This window comes from Ailuropoda melanoleuca, chromosome 14 (genome assembly GCF_002007445.2).
Source record: "Ailuropoda melanoleuca isolate Jingjing chromosome 14, ASM200744v2, whole genome shotgun sequence".
Taxonomy (NCBI): domain Eukaryota; kingdom Metazoa; phylum Chordata; class Mammalia; order Carnivora; family Ursidae; genus Ailuropoda; species Ailuropoda melanoleuca.
Window position 1 is genome coordinate 54,573,587 of NC_048231.1, and position 21,865 is coordinate 54,595,451.

Genomic DNA, 21,865 nt, shown 5'->3' on the forward strand with positions numbered 1-21,865 from the left:
TTGGGGTGGTGAGTTCAAGCCCCACCCTGGGCATAGAGATTACTTTTAAAACACCGGTGTAACGCATGAGGCTACTTCATGGAGACTGCCACATGTCTCCTCACAGGTCATTTTTAAGTATGACCTCTGGCTATATCTCCTCACACGTGTGCTTATCTTAGATTCTTCGAGAGAAGCTTCTCCAAGAGAACATACAGAGGAGTTTCTGTGTAACCTGTTCCTCCATCCCCCTCTGTCTCATATATCTTTGAAGTGGGAGTCATTGCGCACGCACTCAAGTATCAGTCGGGGGGTGGGGCAGAGACGTAAGACTTCAGGAAAGCCATCTGTCAGTCATCTTTGTAGACCTATGAACCTTGTTTTGGAGAAATTACCTGAGCCACTGGTTTGTTTCTACTAAGAACGAACTGAAAACCACTGCAAATTTACATTGGTTTTATATTTTTAAAAAAATTTCATGTTCTTTGTATATATTTAAGCATCTATAAAATTAAAGGCTAAAAGTGCTGTTCTCAGCCTATTAATAACAATTGTGGTGGTTGGACCAGCCCCTGTGATTCTTATTATGCTCGCAAGATGCCCTTCAGCAACGACCATCAGGAAACTATTACAAAATAGAGGTTGCTGACTTACAAGACCTGGCAATTACATAGCATACCCGCGGCTGCACAGGGGGGTTGCAGATGAAGGGAGAGCATGCACAAGCTGGGGGTTCTGCATTATTGGGGCCAAGGGGCGGGGCCTATGGTTTTATGGGCTCATTCTTCATTGGTGAATTTAAAACATAAAAGCAGGAATTTATTTTTTTTAAGATTTTATTTATCCGACAGAGAGATAGAGAGGGAACACAAGCAGGGGGAGTGGGAGAAGCAGGGAGCCCGATGCGGGACTCAATCCCAGGACCCTGGGATCATGACCTGAGCCAGAGGCAGATGCTTAACAGCTGAGCCACCCAGGTGCCCCAAAGCAGGAATTTAAAGCATGAGAAAAGATCAGTTATCAAAATCTCTAAAAGAAGCATCAGTGGGGTGAGGTAGCCTGGCTGTATCTAGTCTTGTGGCTGACCATGTGTTTACTGGAGATCATCTTTCAAGTGGATGCCTTGGCAATTAAAGCTTTAAATCAGGCACTGGCATAAGGAAAGAAGAAAGAAAAAGAACCATCAGTGCTTTACAATACAACCTACCCTATAAGGCCTGGGGAGTTGATAAGCTCAAAGTCAGGGGTAGGGCATGTTATAACTCAGAAAGTACATATTGAAATAGGATTATGGTAGCAAATCTTACAATAATTACACAAGCAATAATCTGAAATCCACTCAGTAGCTATGGTCCCAAACCAGAAGGGTCCCACAATGAAATGCAGTCAGTAACTTTGGGGGGCATAGGAATATGGCCAAAGGTTTGGGTAACACTGAAATATCTTAACGTCTTGGGCCATCTCATACAGGTCGATACGAATCTGTCCTGACTTGATAGATTGTTACCTATCATCTGAATCGGTCTCTTAGTCCTCAGAATAGGTCAGTTCAGTGAAAGGTTGTATTTCATTTCAGGAGACTTCCAACGTTAGGCCTACGTGGAACAAGTATTTGCATCAGGCATTTCTGTGGAAGAAGAGCAAAGGTTAATGAATGGAGCAGATTATAATCCCAGTTTCTGAGTTCTGAAAGCCATCCGTCGAAATTTCCAGAGATCAGGCTGAAAGAGTCTTCAGATGGAGGACAGACGGTGGCCTTCTGAAAGAATCTCTTGGTTTGCAGTTTGAACGTCTCTGGTGTCTTCCTGAGGGGTCCGCACAGCAACAGGCATGAGGCCCGTCCGTACAGGAGTTTGTAGCAAGTTCTCCCCCCTTTAGTCTACATGGCTTTGGGAAAGGGGCAGTTTTAGTTCTTAATGACTGCAAGTCAGAAGTGGGAGAAAATTGGAAATGTTTGGAGAGTTGTAGCCAAATATTGGAGGAAACTAGAATTCACCAACCAGTCCAGTTTACAGGTAGAAAACAAAACCTCAATTAAGACACCTGGAATCTAAAATCCACATGTGTGCATTAGTTTCTCCTGAAATGCAATTTTTTGCCTGTTTCTGTCAACCACAGTAAAACTAATTTGTGTGTAAATAGTCTAGTTTCAATAAACTTGACCTAATTATTTACATTAGTGCAGCAAGAATAGCAGTTGACCACCCAGAATTTATCATCTGACCACCCAGAATTTATCATCTGCTTTGCTGGAACTTTTCATAAGGAATCTCAGATTGAACTTGTATTAGATTTACCTGCAATACCTATAGACTTGGGTTAATTCCTCTCTGTTTGAGGTCCCCAACATATCCTGAGTTTCCTGCACCTGCCAAGAAGTAACCTTCTTTATTTAATGGGTAAGGCTGAGGGAAACCCTGTAAGCAAGCTGTCTGTCAGGCCAATATTTCCAAGGGGCTAGACTGGCTTCTAGCAATTCAACCTTGGTTTCCTGCAATTGTGCGGTTATACCTGAGTCTATGTATGTCTCTGTCAAATAGGACTTTCCTGTCAAAGCCTTGGTGATGGAACCAATCTTTCCAATTCTCTCCTGTTTAAAGGACAACAGATTCTTATTGGACTTAAATATACTGCCATAAAAATAAGAATACTAAGTTTCTGAATTCTGGAGTCATCAGGTAGGAGAAAAAGATAAATGTTTTAATTCTGCTGGGAAATTTACCAAATTACTATGAGAATTAGCCTATTTTCCTTATATCTGGAAAACAAAAAAATAAGAAGTCAGCAATATTTCAAACAAAAAGGCATAAAAATTATCTTCCTCCTGCATTTATTTGGTCACATGTAATTGATTCTTGTTCTGCTTGAATTCACTTTTTCCATTAGTTTTGGAAATTTTTTCCCAGTTCAGTTTTATGATCCTAAAGTTATCAGAAACCTGTATTCTAGGGTCTTTTTCATGAATCTCCTTAAAGATGAAACGTTTTTGCACGAAATCTTCTGTAAAAGCATCTGAGTAAAAGAACTATAAATGATAAAAGACAAAAATGGCAGGGTTAAAAGTCAGAACAGAGTCCATTACAATGCAATTGTTAAAAGGAAATCTGGTTATTTCTGTCACATATGACATTTCAAGTTTTTGTTTAAATTCCAATTAACACACAGTGTTATATTAGTTTCAGGCGTACAATAGCGTGACTCAGTGCTTCCCTACATGAACTGCTGATCACAAGTGCACTCCTTAATCCCCAGCACCTAGTTTACCCACCCACCTCCACTCTGGTAACCATCAGTTCGTTCTATCTGGTTAAGAGTCTGTTTCTTGGTTGAGCTCTTTTTTTGGCCTTTGTTCATTTGTTTTGTTCCTTAAATTCCACATAAGAATGAAATCACACGGTATTTGTCTTTCTCTTATTTTACTTAGCACTCACACTCTTTAGCTCCAGCCATGTCATTACAAATGTCAAGATTTTTGGGGTTTTTTAGGGCTGAATAATTTTCTATTGTGGATGGATACACACACCACACCACTTCTTTATCCATTCATCCATCATTGGACATTTCGACTGTTTCCATAATTTGATTATTATTGATAATGCTGCTATAAACATTGGGGTGCTCGTGTCCCTTCAGATCTGCATTTTGGTATCCTTTGGGTAAATACCGGGTAGTACAATTGCTGGATGATAGGGTAGTTCCATTTTTAACTTTTTGAGGAGCCCCCATAAGGTTTTTTTTTTTCAAAGATTTTTTTATTTATTCGACAGAGATAGAGACAGCCAGCGAGAGAGGGAACACAAGCAGGGGGAGTGGGNAGATCTGCATTTTGGTATCCTTTGGGTAAATACCGGATAGTACAATTGCTGGATGATAGGGTAGTTCCATTTTTAACTTTTTGAGGAGCCCCCATAGGTTTTTTTTTTTCAAAGATTTTTTAATTTATTCGACAGAGATAGAGACAGCCAGCGAGAGAGGGAACACAAGCAGGGGGAGTGGGAGAGGAAGAAGCAGGCTCATAGCAGAGGAGCCTCATGCGGGGCTTGATCCCATAACACCAGGATCACGCCCTGAGCCGAAGGCAGACGCTTAACCGCTGTGCCACCCAGGCGCCCCCCATAAGGTTTTCTAGCAGAGCAACAGGTTTCCTTTTTTTCCACATGCTCACCAACACCTGTTATTTCTTACATTGTGCATTTTAGCCAGACAGGTGTGAGGTGATATCCCAGTGTGGATTTGATTTGTATTTACCTGATGAGTGATGTTCATGTGTCTGTTGGCCGTCTATATATCTTCTTTGGTTAAATGTCTGTTCATGTCTTCTGCCCATTTTTAAATTGGATTGTTTTAAGATAACTAATTACAAGTGGTAACATACAAGGACATATTGGGTTGCTAGGAGTTTCATCGAGCTCCTAGAACATTTTAATAACCTAAATCCAACAGTTTGGCATCACCTGTTTGATGATATTTCCCATGTAATTTAACATACATACCAAATAAGCTTAATTGGTTTAACAAGTCTTTTGGGATGTTCCAGGAACCCTCTGGAATATCCCAAAGTCCTCCTGACCCCCAGATCAAAAAGAGTTCATTTAGAATTTGGAGAAGTGTGTCAAAATACCAAAAAGGTTTTAAAACACTTAGTCAAATAGAATCATAGGTCTCTATGAAACAATACTTAGTTATCTGTTTAACCAAAGTGACGAAGACGTCTACAGCCAAATAAAGAAGCTTACATAGCTCTAAGCTAAACTCAGGTCTTTTACTATCAAGAAGACTGGGGTTATTTTAGTAATCAAAGACCCGATCAAACACAGGAAATTATTTTGATAAAACACAGCATCACAGAATCCTTGTTTTTAGGCAGATAAAAAAGATTAAAAAAAAAAACTTTACAATCTCTTATCAAGAACAGACCAATAGTTCAAGAATACTTTATCCTTTTAACAAAGAAAAAAACTAATTTTAAATTTGTACCTCTGTACTTTCAATATCAAAACTAATTTACTTAATCAAACCTATTCCACTCTTAGCCAGTCCTGACCACACATAAAATTCCTTCCCCAAGATTCCTTTTCTGTAAACTCTCAACAGCTTTCTTTTTTACATTCATAATTTGTCCTATGTTTTCCCTTTTTTCCAGCCTCAGTTTATACCAATATTACCTTTCCCTCAACAAAAATGCATTTCCATTCCTCATACCGTCTTTTACCAAAAGCACATACCTTACTCTGCTTGCATACAGAGAAGTTTCCCTTATGATTTTTAGTAGTTTTAACCACATATACTAAAGAGAATTCTTAATTCTTAGGAAGCTTGACTAAGAAATACAGAATTGTGAACTTTTACATTAGTGTTCTGTGAATTGGCAAGCCAAGAAATACTTTGTACTATCAAAAAGCACATACTTCTAGAACTTACAATCTTTCAATAAAGCATAAAACATGTTTACTAACAGACCCAAATTTTATCTTTAGTTTCTCTGTAACAGAGATGCCAAAAGTAGATAAACCTATATGCAGTAATTAATGTTCATTCTTCTTTTTTTTTAGAAAAATGATTTTATTTATTTGACAGAGACAGCAAGAGAGGGAACACAAGCAAGGGGAGTGTGAGACGGAGAAGCAGGCTTCCTGCCGAGCATGGAGCCTGATGTGGGATTTGATCCCAGGGCCCTGGGATCATGACCTGAGCTGAAGGCAGATGCTTAACAGCTGAGCCACCCAAGTGCCCCTAATGTTCATGATTCTTTCTTTCTTTTTTGGAAATGTTCTAGATATTCGGTGACTCATCATTTAGCTTACCAAAACTTTAAGGTTTCAGATTACCAAAAAGATTTGGGGAAACTACTTTAGAAGTTTACCCAAAAACTTTTTATCTTATTTACTTGTTCTTCACAATTATGTTTAAATTACCCACAAAAAACTTTGTTTAATGTCTCAAAGTCTACCATTATTCTAATTTTTGCTGACACATTTTGCAACAGAGATAACTTGAATTCAACTAGTAAACCCTGGTAGTTATTTATCTGCCTTATATTTAATGCTGATAATTTTGAAGACATGTCTGTTTTAATCAAACCAGCAACCTTAAATTAGCTTTAATACCGAATGTTTTCCCACAGGTCACATGAATCTGAAATTCATTTGGATTGTTTTCATTTTTTTGAGCATTTTTATGAATACTAAATGTATAGAACCACTTAGTTTTCTTAAAGCCAATTAAATAGAGCTCTTTTACAAGTTAATTTTGGCAATATCATTCAGAGGTAGGAAAACAGCACACATCTACAACGCGTGAACATACAGGCAGACCCATACAGAGACCTTATAGGGTTTTTTGTTTTTTGTTTTTTAATTTTTAGCCATGAGATGGGTACAATAATGCAAAACTCACTAGTTTATAAAAGAACGGTTGGATTAAGTTAAGCTTACCTGCTCGATGGCTAATGCCTTTCTTATTTGTAGAGAAGATTTTAACAATTTGTATTTGTTCCTGGAAGGAATCTTAAGGAGGCTGTGATCTAGAGTCTAGGCAAAAGAGCCCTTTTTTTGCAGCTTTTATTTTTAAAAGGCCTCTCTTTCATTTCCTTTCTTTCCTTCCCTTCCTTCCTCTCTCCCTCTTAGGCCAGTTGTTTTAGAAACCTCCTGGGTGTTTACATTTCAAAGACAGTGTAAGACTTACATCTTCAAGGGGCAGAGAAAAAGTGCAGGTTTTCTCCTAGGAGTGAGTTTTAGTGCCTTTTGGATGGTTTTGGAAGCCCCAATTAAAATGAAGCATTGTTGTGTAATTAGGGGGGGTGCCCTGTAAAGAATAACTCTCTGGACTCAGGGTCAAATGGGGCCTCTTTGGGGCTGGAAATGATGATGTGGTCATTGGGGTCACTATGGTCATGGAAACTATAAACCGTTGGATTCTGCCAATTTCGCACAGCAGGAGATGAGCCTCATCTTAATATTTCCCCCTCACGGTGAGCCGTAGCCATGATCACTGTGATGGAAGGAAATGCCCATCTGCCTGGATGGATCTTTAAGACAGTTAGAGATTTCAGAGTCTTTGGAGATACCTACCAGTTGACCATTTTGGCAGCTATGAATAAGAATCCAGAGCCCTTTCAATCAAAAAAGAAACCGGACAAGAGCCAATTAGTTCCCCTCTCTCTTTCCTGTCGTATGCAGTCTTTAAGAAAGGGTTGAATTTTTTAGGGTATAGTTTAATTTCAGTTTCTATTTCTTGACTTTTTTGCTGGTTACCTTAATCTCGGGTGTTGTTACTGGAAAATTTTGGATGACATCACCGGGAGGCCTCTTCACAGATGGCTGCTTTTCTTTCCAGGGTCCCAGGAGACCCCTCTGGGACTGGGCTCTGCCTCTGCCTCCACCTGCGTGAGAAAGCCCCTAGGCCTCTAGAGCTCAACACCAGAGTCTTAGCATGCTGGTGTGCCTGGCGTTGAATAACACCCAGCAAGCACCGCCCCTCCCCCCAGGGGGTTTGCATTTGCTGAGCAGCGGCTGAACCTGCTCAGGACCCTCGGGTGGCGCAGCACCAGATGTCCAGGGCCTTCACGCTTTTCCATCAATTTTTCTAACACACGACACCAGTAAGTGGACCCCTAAAGTTCTCTTGGATCAAGGGATGAAGAGTGATGGCAATGAGTGGCGTGGTGACCCAGAAACCACGGCCTCTGTTGTGTTTCCCTCCGGTGGTGTCATTGGTTTCTTATTGCAATAATGCGCTTGCGACCCAATCTGCCTTCATAGCTCCCCTTGGCCTTGGCGTGGTAGACCCTTTCTCATGTGAGTCACTATGACCTTGATCATGCTGCTCTGGGGAGACTCCTCATGACTGTCTCGTGACTCTGGGTTGGGCTCTGCAGGCAGCACATTACAGCGGGCAATACGTGAGCGCACACAGCAGTGCCTCAGACCCCCAGCAAACACGGGGTTACCCTGAGTTAAGCGGCTGGTAAGCAAATTATAGGTAAAGGGCATTCCCCTCAGTTAATTGCAAGAGCAGCCATGCAATCCTGCTGACTACCTACCTCAATTATTTTGTCGTAATCTCAGCTTATCAGTAACTAGTCTTGTAGTTGCACTGGCCCTGGTGGTTCTTATGATCGCAAGACATTTAGCAACAATCATCAGGAAACTTTGAGAAAATAGAGGTTTATTACTTACAAGACTTGGAGATGACACTGCGCACCTGGGCCCACGAAGTGAGGCCACAGATGGAGTGAAAGCATGCACAGGCCAGAGGTTCTGCTCTTACTGGGGTGGAGACCGGGGGCCTAGGGTTTCGTGGGCTCACTCTTCAGTGATGGATTTCACAAAGCATGGGAAGAGAAAAGGCAAGTGGCCCAAAGGGTCAGTTCTTGAAATCAAGGTCTCTAAACAAAGGAGGTTCAATGGTGTGGGGTGGCCTGGTTCTATCTCTATGGCTGACCATGTGTTAATTGGAGATTGCCATCTTTGATGCCTTGGCAATTAAAGTCAGGCACTTGCATTACAATAAAAGAAAAAACTGTCAGGGCCTCTCACTAGAGTCTGTCTCTAAGAAAAAGAAGTTTTTTAGTTATACTGGAGGGAACAGGAGACAACAAGTATACTAGTCACTTGGATATAATAATCTGTTAATCGCATGTGTTTATTATTTCATCTTAATGCTGTAAAATTGATCTGAAGCTAAAAGAGGAGAGCTGTTTGTTTTTCATATTATTTTTCAATATCCTGCTTTGTTCCACCAATGATTTGAAGTGGCCTACAAGGATAGTCAGATCCATGGAGAGAGACGGATAGATCTAGCAGTAGAGATATCAATAAAAATTGGTATTATTGTCGGCTGAATTTAGGCCTATGGAAGATGATTGACATCGGGCTGATATTCCTAAAAGCTGAAGCAAAAAGGAACTGTCTATTATGTCATTCATATGTATTCATGGTCATGAAAGGTAGCATTCTCCAGTGAAGCAAAGATTTTCCTGACACCTCGGTTTGACAAGGACTGCTTATCTGACATGTGATGGCCAGTATTTTTTATGACATTCTAACTACAAAAGTTTACTTTTAAGCAGATCTTATGGCAAACTTTACTTTTGGGGGATTTTCCCCCCTTAATTAAAGAGGAGGGCATAATGCCTGTTTGCTGGAGAAACGGGACAGCCTGTGGACAACATCTGCAGCTTGCCGACAGTGTCCCTTCGTTGCCACAAACACAGCTCGTTACTGGACCCAGTGCTTTCCTCACCCACACATAGCGTGTGCACAACTAGGTCGTCCAGCTCTTTCTGCTAAGGCCCAAATGGGCTGAGATTTTTGACACAAGTGCTCTTGGCCATCACTACCAGTTTATTAGAACTGACAAAAAGGTCTATTTGTCCTCATGGGCTGGGCTCTCTAGTCAGTATGTGCTTCAGAGAGTTGTATCCTAGACACCATTTTCTGTGTGTTTCTTCAAGCGTATTTTTCTAGGGAAAGACTTCAGAGCTTCAATCCATGAAAGGGTCGCAGTGAGGAATGCATTGGCCACAGGTCCCTTAAACACTGGTCCTTCAATATTTCTGTCAAGAGCTTTCAATAAAGGTGAGCAGCAAATCGTTCAAAGGCCTACTCTCTGGCAAGGACCCGGGGCCAGTGTTCAGTGCTGCTGATTAAAAGCAGAGCCAGAAGCCCTAATGATCAAAGCCACAGTCGGCCGGGCAGTCTTGTGAGAACTCAGAGCCTCGCCCAGCTGCCTCACGGAAAAGGTGAGGCAGACCCTGCAGGAATGTTGGAGTGTCAGCTGTGTGCCAGAAAACGAGGATGCAGTGTTGAACAGATTCCTGTCCAGATTGTGCTTATTCGAATGATTATACAATAATTAACTACTATTTTTCTTATTTGCTGTAAAGGACAGGAGGGCTAAAATTGTCCTTAAAAAATGAACTGAGTATTTTCTAGCATGCCAGAGAGAAAACATGTCTCAGCATCTCACCAAGCATAGACAAGGATGTGGTATTTATTTTCAGAGTCTTTAAAATCATCACAGTACTTTAGGGGTATAGAAATACTTATAATTGGATCTAAACTCATTTTGCTAGCTTAGGACTATAGAAATACACGGTTTATAACTTTAGCCATCAAATAGGTGATCAGACAACAATCACCGGTAGCTTCATTAAATTTGTGCACATATTTATTGTCCACCATAAAATGAAGCCACATATTGACAACTTTTTTTTTTTTGAGTGAGGGAGGGAGAGAGAGAATCTTAAGCAAGCTCCATGCCCAGTACAGAGCTTCATCTCACAACCCTGAAGTCATAACCTGAGCTGATTTTTTAACATACTGATAACTTCTAAGGATTTTCTTATTTCTGAATTCTGTGATTGGTTAGCATATTCCATAGAATTGTGCAGCGGCTCCCCTCAGAGGGCTTCTCTTTCTCCATGAAGTCTGAGAAAGCTTCATGGAGAATGGAAAAGGAGAAATGTCAGAGTAGAGCACATTAAAAATTATCATTGTAGTTTGACCTCACTACACAAAAGCAGAAGAAACCTCTGCAGACTACCTAAATTAATCAACTTAATGCTTATTTTTAACCAGGAACAGATATCCAAAATGTACTAGACATTTGAAAAATAGTATACCCTAAGATTCGCAGCTCAGAATGTCTGGATTCAAAACTAATGAACTAGCTCTGTGATCTTGAACAAGTAACTTAACACTCTGTGGCTCCGTTCCCTCATCTGTTAACAGGACCTACCTTAGAAAGGTGTTTGACTGATATATGTAATTGCTTGCAGTACCTAATACATAGCAAACAGAAATTATTGAAGGAAAACCAGTAGCACAAGATACTAAAGCTAAAATGAACATTAAGTTTAAACGACCCCAATGGAAATAAATTTTTAAAAATTCAAATTAAAAAAAATCCAGAAATTAGAATTTAATATTGCTAAATTAATATTTTCATAAAACAATTACAATTATGAAAAAGGAACAAAGAAAATTTATAGGATAAAAAGTAAAAGGACAAAGCTGATAAAGGATCATCTCTAGGGCAGATTGCTCACTGCTCAGCAAAACTGACTTTCTCTTCCTCCCAAGCCCCAGCTGCCCCTTGCAGTCTGGTGTGTTCAAAGGGGTGAGTTCCAGCCAGTCCGCAAATACCTCCCTGGCACAGTCTCTGTGCTGTGAGACCATGGCCAGTATTTCATGGAGTTAATCTGTGTCCCTGGCAACACAGAGGCTGGAAGGTGGACAGAGATATCAAGAATCATCTGTAGCGTGCTAAGGAATTTGAACTTTTCCTTGGAGCCATGGGATCTCCGGAAGTGTTTGTTTTATATAATCAGATAAGTACTCCTTTGGCTGGGTAGAGGATAGACACAAGACAGCAGGAGAGGTGGGCTGGGGGCAAAGGCTAGAGGCAGTGAAGAGCCTTGCATAACCACCCCAGTGGGATGAAAAGAGGAGATGGACTGCAAAGGAAATGGGGACAGGAGAGTCAACAATTGTATTGGTTGTAGAAGTTGAGATACCAGGGTAAGAAATAAAGGTGGATAGAGATGGGGGACGATGGTTATGTCTCATGACCTCTGCGTTCTCTGAGAAGTGAGAAAATCCTTATTCGCACCGTCTCCTACCGTCACATCTTATACAATCTGTCGGTCTCATTTATCCCTGCCCTTTCAGGTGCTGTGCTCTGCATGGAAGACAGTCTAGAAAGTGCCCCCACATCCAGCAACACCTCTACTCTGAAGGCTTCTCTCCCTCATCCAGACATGCTTGGTCGCTCCTCCTTTGCGCCCTCTCTCCCCCAGTCCCTCTCCTCTCTTTAGCACTTAGGAAAACGGGCTCAACGTGCTCACTTAACATCCCTGCCAACTTGATGAGAAGGACATTGATGGGAAAGATCTATTTTTCATCTTGGTATTTCTTAGAAGGCCAGATAGAATGGGTTCTCAATAGATGTTTAATGAATGAGCTAATTACTTGAGAATAAATGGACAGGGAAAAAAGTAGGGATCTCAAAATAGCACAATCCTTACCTCCATTCTCCTAAGAATCTAGGAGGCTGAATAGCAACACCTGGGTGGACTGACAGCATTGAAAAGGACTATAATTAAGGTTGAAGCGGAAAAACCCATACAGTCCACAGAGTTGTAGGATTCCTGTTCCTTTAAAACAAACTTAACAATTTGTGAGAAAACTGCTGAGGAAAAGGAGCATCTAAACACACTTGCATGTGCAGCAGAGAGGAAGGGGAAAAAATACCCCCACTTTCCTAACACCCAGTATTTTCCAGAATTCTACAGATACAGCATACTCAAGTGAACATCGCCCTCACATTCACACAGTGAAATGGATGATGGGTACCTTCTACTCTTAATACATATGCAGTTTTCCATAGGTTGTGGAGTCTAGACTTCTCGGTGTTTACCTAATACAGTCTCCCCCTTTTCCTTGGTTACCAGAATTCCAGTTTTATTTTAAGTAGCAATCTGGCCAGCTGAAAGCCCACATTTACCAGCCTGCAAGGCAGTGAGATGTGACCTTTTAAGTAAGTTCTGGTTAATATTAGGGAAAGAGTAGTATGGGACATTATCTGGCTATTCAAAAAACTGGCTTGGCTGGGAGATTTGCCCCTTTAACCTCCTACTTACCTTCCTCTGGTCTTGTATCTAAGGGCTGGCACTCTAGCAGCTGTCTTGGAACATGAGGTGGCCTTAAACTTGGAGGTAACTATGGAAAGAAAGCATAAAGATTGTAAGCACTGGAGTCCCTGACCACCAAAGAATCAAAATACCAGCACTGAAATACTCAGCTCTGAATTGTTTTTCTTGGAAAAAGTTACATGTCTATGTTTACAATGGAAAACCCAGTGATGGACTAAAAAAACCAAATCTAATATTGTGCACTAGGCCTTAACTTCTGGTAACTAACATACGTGCCCTAATGATTCTTAATCTCATTTCACTATGATTGCCACATAGTTTACTGCAGCGTAAGCTCAGGTGGTTACACGTTTTTACCTCAATGAAAAAACTGGAGAAATGTATTGTGTTCTGCAATGTCTGTAAGAGCCTGCAGGTAAAACATAGCACAATCGTACACCCTGAATATCACAGACAAGCACACATTCTGGGATGTGGTGCCAATCATTCGCCTTTTGTATAGCTTCATTTTTTAGAGGGTCAGTCAGATATGGCAGTCCGAAAATCCTTTTCTCTCTTGTAATGCTGCTCTTCTTCTTTTCCACCACCCTGGCCTCTCTACCTGCTACGGCTTCTTGTGGTCTCATGGGGGTACTCATGTGCCCAATGGTTCCTATTCTTGGCCAGGTGAGAGAGGACCTTGGCATAGTTTTCCCCAGCTGTACTGATATAGAATTAACATATAACACTGTGTAAGTTTAAGGTTGTACATCATGATGACTTGATTCACGTATATGCTGCAAAATGATGCCAAAATATTATATCCTAAATATTCTCACTACACACACATTAATTATGTGGGGTGATAGATTGTAAATATTATTTTGGTAACTTTCAACCATATAATACAGTAGTTCTGACCACTGTACACACAGCAGGCACACCTTGGAGACACTGCAGGTTCGGTTCCAGACTACTACTATAAAGTGAGTATCTCAACAAGGCTACTGAAATGAAGTTTTTGGTTTCTCAGTGCATATGAAAGTTAGTGTTTACACTATAGTCTATTAAGTGCAGTAGCATCGTGTCTAAAAAACACAGTGTACACCTTTACCAAAAAAATGTTAAGCGTCATCTCGGCTTTCAGCAGGTCTTCATCTTTTTGCTGGTGGAGGGTCTTGCCTTCGGGGTGGTGGTGGCTGAAGGGTGAAGTGGCAATTTCTTAAGACAACAATGGAGTTTGCCATAAATCTCATGTCCCAACCTCTGCTAGCTTCAAGCGTTTCCTTTACAGCTTCCTCACCTCTCTTAGCCTTCACGGAACTGAAGAGAGTTAAGGCCTTGATCAGGAGATCAGGCTTTGGCTTATGGGGAATTTGGGGGCTGGTTTGATGTCCTATCCAAATTACTAAAACTTTTCTCCATATCAGCAATAAGACTGTTTCACTTTCTTATCACTGTGTGTTCCCTTGAGTAGCACTTTTAATTTCCTTCAAGAAATTTTCCTGTAACACAAGAGGCCTAGCTTTCAGCCTATCTTGGCTTTCAACATATCTTCCTCACTAAGCTTAATTATTTCTAGCTTTTGATTTAAACAGAGAGATGTGTGACTCTCACTTGAACACTTAGGCCAACTAATAACTCTACAATGGCCTCTAACTTTAATACTGTTGTGTCTCAGGGAATAGGAGAAGGGGGAGAGATGGGCAGCAGTCAGAACACAGACAACATTGAAGTTCACTGTCTTAATATGGGCACAATTTCTGGTCCCCCAAAACAGTTACCATAGTAACATCAAAGATCACCGTAGCAAATATAATGATGATGAAAAGACTTGAAATATTACGAGAATTACCAATATGTGACCCAGAGACATGAAGGGAGCAAATGCTGTTGGGAAAATGGCACCATTAGACTTTCTCAACAGAGGGTTGCCACAAACCTTTTCATAAAACATATAGGATCTGTAAAGTGCAACAAAGCAAAGCACAATAAAACAAGGTATGCCTGTACACCCTGGAACTTATTCACCTTACAGCCAGAAGTTCTCACCCTCTGACCAACATTTCCCCACTCCTCTCGCCCCTGGAGCACCACTGTACTCTGTCACATGGACTTCACCTCTTCTAAATTCCACCTGTAAGTAAAATCATACAGTAGCTGTCTTTCTCTGATTTATTTCCGACACTCTCAAAGTCCATCAATGTTGTTGCAAGTCACAGGACTTTGTGGGGTTTTTTTGGCTGAAAAGATGCCATTTTATATACGTATGACACATTCTCTTGACCCATTCATTTGTTGATGGAGGCTTAGGGTTTTCTGTGTCTCGGCTGTTGTAAATATCGCTGCAGTACACATGGGGGTGCAGATATCTTTTCAAGATCATAATTTTACTTCCTTCAAATATATACCTAGAAGTAGAATTGCTGTCTCATACGGCAGTTCTCTTTTTGAGTAACCTCCATACTGTTTTGCATTATGACTGAACCAATCTACATTCCCACTGACAGACGGTCATTCTTTAAATGGAAATAACTACAGGCCACTCCCATTTCTGTCATGAGAACATTAATCACACTCATAACATAACTTACATGTGTTATTATGCAACAGTTTTCCATTTTGAATAGTGAGGAGAAGAAGAAAAGAGAAGAACAAAGAGTGAACCCTATTAGGCCACGGGCACCCTGTGATTTGTGTCCTTCGTTATACCTTAAATTCCTTGAGGGAAAGTACTCCGCTTTATGTCCAATATCAAGGTTAGTGATGGCACATTTTAACTGTTTTGTCATTTATTTGTTGAACAAGTGAATGTGTGATAACTAGGCAAATGTTTACTGCTGGCATGGCGGTTGTCCTAGCGTCAGCTGTGACACAGAAGGAATAATGGATGTCATTGAATGCTCTGCTTAATGCAGTTCACAAAAGATTACTAATGCCAGAGAGTAAAATAGCAACCTGGCCATCTGCATCCATGATTCAAGGAAGGGGTCGAGAGGGGTTTGGAGCATAAATGGAGTTAAAAGAGAATTAGTGGCAAGCGCTCCCTTCCTATTTCCCGCAGCAGGCTCCATCAGCATTTGCTCTCCTACTTTGAACAACCCGGTCCCATTTTGTGCGTTGGCTCAGAAGTCAGAAAAGTTAAACAGAAGCCCTAAAAATCAGCATGTTGAGCACCCGTGCTACCGGAATGAAAAGCATATGGTGATTATATAGAAACTATGGTGATCGTTATTTTTCCCCATCACTGGTTTTGGTGTGTCTGCCTTTCACAGCATAAGAATAAAACAATTTTACAGAAAAATTCAGAAAGTTCGAAAATGCTGGGCATGAAAAATGACTTTCATTTTTGGACAGATGTGATATATCTTCAAGAAGCTATTTATATCTGACAGCTGTACCTGTCTTTGAAAAACTTTATTTTTTTAAAAAAAAATTGTAGCATGATGAAAGGTTCTACAGGTTTCTTCACAGAGTCTCTGGTAAGACTTTTGCCACTTGGATTTGCAGACAGTAACTAAGAGAACAAGCAAACACTTTATAAATATAGTTATTTTTACTTATTTAACTATACTTGAAAAAATATAATTAGGTGTGTGATTTTGTAAAGAGATGACATCTTACACATAGTAGCTGGACATTTGTAGTTGTTGTATCATAATGTTCTGAAAAATCCTAATGAGTGGCTGGATGGAGGAAACTGCAGGATTTATTAGTAACTCCACTTTTAAAAATGGTTTATGTGACAATTAAGCAAGTGAATAGTCACCTTTTCAAAATTTGAATTCTTACCATCAACAAAATGAGCAGCAGGCAAAAATAGAACCATAACAGAAGCAATAATAAAAAGCAAACTTAAGACAATCTAAAATTAAAGATAGAAAATAATTTCAAGGAATTCAACCGAAGTGGACATTGACTCCGATTGGTGTAAGTTATACGTGTGTATTGCATAAGTCCTTGAAATAAGTCTGTAATGACAGAATAGCAAACCAACACATAATCACAAAACACCTTACTATGATGAAAATAATGTGCTATTGTGATTGTTCTTATATTGAGTACACGCATGAGCCAGGTGCTATGCTGAACGTTTAACATGTCATCCCATTTATTCTTCAATTTCCATGCAATTACTGTATTTTTTAATTGAATTAAACATTACCACTACCTGTATTTCATAGAAGAGGGGACAGAAGGGTGGTTCTAGTTCAAGATGAGCATATAGGAGGATCCTGAACCTGTAGCTACATATGGAACAGTTTCCTTAAGGGGGAAAATACTAGCTGAGCAACTCCTACATATTGGACATATGGCGGGGGGAAGCAGGTAGGAAAGGCTCAGATGAAATCTCACTATAAATTCAACTCTGGCTCAGTGACCTGCAATCAGAAAAGAACTCAAACCCTGAGCTTCTCCCTGAGGAGCAAAGGGTTTGAACTGCACATCGGGCACCCTAACTCTTAAGACATGCACTTGAGAGACAAAGCATCCAGCTTTGAAAGCCACAGGAACTTGCATTCACAAGACCCACAAGGCAATCACAAACTGAGAAATAATTCCTAAAGGGATTTTGCAGACTCAACACTCCAAGACCCAGTGCAGAGACAGCCAACTGAAAAGTGCCCAGTGTTCCTGTGAAAGAGACTAACTCGCCTTTCTTAAATTAGATGCCTGCTCCTCCAGCTGAAGACTTACAGACATCTAGAAACCTACTGAAAGAGGACAGGAGTCCCCTCTGCCTCATTCCAACTGCCTGGTATCTCTTGGAAAGGAGCTGTACACTCATCTGGTACTCCAATTTTTGCCACTCTCCCCCAAGGGACACCTCTAGATCACCTCGCTTTGGTGCACAGTGGGGCTTGCGCATGAAGGGGCTACAGTGCTGTCACAATTGGAGAAACACTTCTTAACTGGCTACCCCACCAAGACACAGCAGACTGAAACAGATCTGGGGCTGACTAGAGCCCTCTCCAGAGACCTCAGAAGGTGGGCACCATCTTCACACTGTGCTACTGCCCCACGTGGTTGGTATCTCCTGTGGCTGGTGGCCAGCCAGGCTTGTGTTCAAGGATTCAATGGATGGTAGCAAAGAAAGAAAGAGTTCCTAACTGGTTATCAACCAGGGTTCAGTGCAGGAGGAGAAGACATATGCCTATCTACCGATTTCCCCCTGAATCAAGTATGTTTGCCTATGTTAAACAATGCTGACTGAGATCTTCCTGTTTGGAACTCTGACCAGTCTTGACACAATCTCAACTACTGGGAACCATTGAAGACAAAGTAAAGTAGACTGCTTATGTAATCAAAAAGGTTTGAGAGACAATGGAAAGCTAGTGTCTGAATGGTCAGGTTCAACTCCTACACAAAGCCAGTCTTTCAGAACTGGGAGGGGTGACTGTTGTATCTAATGCATAGAAGCCAAATAGGGAATCAAGGAAAATATAAAACATCAGAAAAAGTCCTTAATGAAATGGAGATAAGTGATTTACCTGATAAAGGGTTCAAAATAGTGGTTATAAAGATGCTCGCTAAACTCAAGAAATATTTAAAAGTACCAAAAAGAACTAACAGAGCTGGAGAAATACAATAATTTAACTGAATGAAAAGTACAAGAGAGAGGATCAATACCTTAAAGATGGGTCAGTAAAACTCATGCACTGAGATCAGAAAAAATTTTTTCAAAAGGATGAAAAAGAGTGAAGAGTGAAGACAACTTAAGGGATATATGGGAAAATATCAAGTGGTCCCAGAAGGAGAAGGGAGAGAAAAGAGGACATAAAACTTAATTGAAATAATGGCTGAAAACTTCCCTAACCCAAGGAAGGAAAGAGACATCCAGGTCCAGGAAGCCCAGAGAATCCCTAGTAAGATGACTCTAAGAGACCCACAAGACAAATTATAGGAAACCCCCCCCACCCCCTGCCATAAGATAGAAACTTTGAAAGTGGTGTAATATATTCAAGGGGCTGGAAGGAAAAAATCTGCCAAAGAAGAGTACCCAGCAAAGATGTCCTTCACAATTAAAGGAGAGATCGTTTTCCAGACAAGCAAAATCTAAAGGAGTTGATCACTAGACTGGCTTTACAAGAAATGTTACAGGACTTCTATGTGCTGAAACAAAAGAATGCTAATTATAATACTACCGTTAGCCACAAAACATAAGTTTCGTGGCTAAAGGTAGATATATAAGAAAATTCAAAATAATCTAATGATGTAAAGTTGGTAAGTTAATCACTTATAAATCTGTTATGAAGGTTAAAAGTAGTAAAAGTAACTATAATGAAAATAATTTGTTAAAGAATACATAAGATAGAACAATGTAAATGGTGATATCAAAAACAAAATGCTGGGGTAAAAATATTGAGCTTTAAATGCATTTAGACTTATCAATTTATCAATTTAAAATAGAATGTTATCAATAAGTTACTTCTATAAGCCTCTTGGGAACCACACAACAGAAACCTATAGTAAATACACAGAAGTTAAACAGAAAGAAATCTAAGCATACTACTACAGAAACCATCAAATCACAAAGGAAGAGATCAAGAAAAGGAGGCCAGGAATTTTCAAGACAGCCAGAAAATAATTCACAAAAGAGCAATAAGTACATATTTATCAATAATTATTTTAAATGTAAACAGACTAAATTCTTTAATCAAAAAGACATTGAGTGACCAAATAAAGATAATACCCATCTGTCTACAAGAGACTCACTTCAGACATAAGGATATACACAAACTGAAAGCAAAGGGAGGGGAAAAGATACTTCATGCAAATTGAATATCAAAAAAAAAAAGCTAGGTAGCTACACTTAGATAAAATAAGCATTAAGAAAAAGATTTGTAATCAGAGATAAAGAAGGTTATTACATAATGATAACAGATTCAATCCAGCAAGAGGATATACCATTTATATTTATGCATCCAACATAAGAGCATCTATATATAAAGAGTAATTATTAATGTACATAAAGGGAGACATAAGAAGCAATATGACAATAGTAGGGGACTTCAAGCCCTCACTTTCATCAATAGCTAGATCATTTAGACAGAAAAACAATAAGAAAACACTGATCTTAAGTGATATGTTAGCCAAGATGGCCTTAGGAGACATACAGAACATCCCATCCAAAAGCAACAGGACATACATACTACTCAAGCACACATGGCACATTCTCCAGAATAGTCTAGGGTACAAAATAAGTCTTAATAAATATAAGAATATTGAAATCATATCACACATCCGTTCTGACTTGATGTTCTGGGTAGCAATCAGTTACAAGAAAACTGGAAAATTAACAAGTATGTGGAGATTTAAACAGCATGCTACTGAACAACCAATGGGTCAAAAAAGAAAAATTTTAAATCACCTTGAGACAAATGGAAACACAGCATACCAAAACTTATGGGGTGCAGAAAACAGTTCTAAGAAGGAAGTTCATAGCAATAAATGCCTGTATTAAGAAACAAAGATCCTAGCTTTATGCCTCAAGGGAACTAGAAGAAGAAGAACAAAGTTCAAAGTTGGTCAAAGAACAAAAATTAGTGCAGAAATAAATGAAATAGTGACTAAAAAGACAATAGAAAACATCAATGAAACAAAGAGCTGGTTCTTTGAAAAGATAAACAAAATAGATAAACCTTTCAGGTAGATTCACCAATTAAAAAAAAAAAAAGAGGACTCAAATAGATACATTCAGAAATGAAAAAGGAGCTGTTACAACTGATACCAAAGACATGCAAAGGCTCATAACAGACTACTAGGAATAATTATAAATCAACAAGGTGGACAACCTAGAACACAAGTTTGAATTTTTAGAAACATACAACCTACCAAGACTGAATCATACAGAAGTAGAAAATCTGAACAGACTGACTTTTAGTGAATATATTAAATCAGTAATCAAACATCTCCCAAGAAACAAAATTCCAGAATCGCATAGTTTCAATAATGAACTCTCAAACATTTAAAAAAAAACATTAATGGCAAACTCTTCCAAAAGCAGAGGAGGAAAGAACACTTCTAGACTAATTTTATGAGGCCAGCATTACTCTGATACCAATGCCTGACAAGAACACCATAAAAGAAGAAAATTATAGGCTAATATCGCTGATGAGCATAGATGCAAAAATCCTCAACAAAATATCAGTAAGCCAAATTCAACAATACATTACAGGTAGCCCCTGCTTTCCAAAAGTTCATGTTACACCACTTCACTTTTACAGAAGACCTACATTAGCACTTATTTTATGAAAAAAGCTGTTAACATAGTAATATACGTCTTTTATAAAAGGAAAGTGGCTTAAAACAATCTTTTGGAAGGCATGAAATACTCCATGTTACTCCATTTCAGCTTATGAAAGGTTTTATAGGAAAGCTCTTTCAGATAGTAAGAGGATCATACACCATGACCAAATGGTCTGTATTCCAGGTTGCAGGGATTGTTCAACATCTGCAAATCAATGTGATATAACACATAAAAAAAAAAAGGTTAAAAAATCTGTCTCAATAGATGCAGAAAAAACATTTGACAAAATTCAACATCCACTGATGATAAACTCCCAACAAAGTGGGCATATAGGGACTGCACTGGAACATAATAAGGACCATACCATGACAAGCCCATAGCTAATTCACACTCGGTGGTCAACAGCTGAAAGTTTTGACTCTAAGATCAAGAACAAAACAAGTATGCCCACTCTTGCCACTTTTATACAACATAATATTTGAAATTCTAGCCAGAGCAATTAGGAAATTGATTAAAGAAATTGAAAAGTACACCAATAAATGGAAATATATTCTGTGCTTTTGAAGAATATTGTTAAAATGTCTGTACAACCCAAGGCAATCTACAGTTTTAATGCAATCAAAATTCCAAATTTTATCAAAATATCAATGGCATTATTCACAGAAATAGGTCAATCCTAAAATAGGTATGGAACCACAAAATGCCCCAAACAACTAAAACAACCCCGAATAGGTATGGAACCACAAAATGCCCCAAACAACTAAAACAATCCGAAGAAAGAAAGAAAAAAGCTGGAGGCATTATGCTTCCAGATTTCAAACTATATTACAAAACTATAGTAATCCAAATAGTATGGTATTGGCATAAATCAGACACATAAATTAATGGAACATAATAGCCCAGAAATAAACCCACGTTTATATGGTCATATAGTTTATAATGAACCAAGAATATTACAAATGTGAAGGGACATTTTCTTCAATAAATAGTTTTAGGGAAAC

At 39.4% G+C, this 21,865-nt stretch overlaps 1 protein-coding gene and 1 long non-coding RNA gene across 4 annotated transcripts in view; one reads left to right on the forward strand and one right to left on the reverse strand.

The window, feature by feature from the left end:
* DLGAP1 (DLG associated protein 1) overlaps window positions 1-21,865 on the forward strand; it is an 859,965-nt gene that overhangs the window by 398,272 nt on the left and 439,828 nt on the right. The window lies entirely within an intron of this gene.
* LOC117795968 overlaps window positions 869-21,865 on the reverse strand; it is a 122,972-nt gene continuing 101,975 nt past the window's right edge. The window contains exons 3-5 of the long non-coding RNA XR_004620170.1: window positions 12,623-12,701; window positions 1,487-1,606; window positions 869-1,129 (exon numbers count right to left, since the gene is read on the reverse strand). This is a non-coding gene — a long non-coding RNA (uncharacterized LOC117795968). The remainder of the gene's footprint in view (window positions 1,130-1,486; window positions 1,607-12,622; window positions 12,702-21,865) is intronic.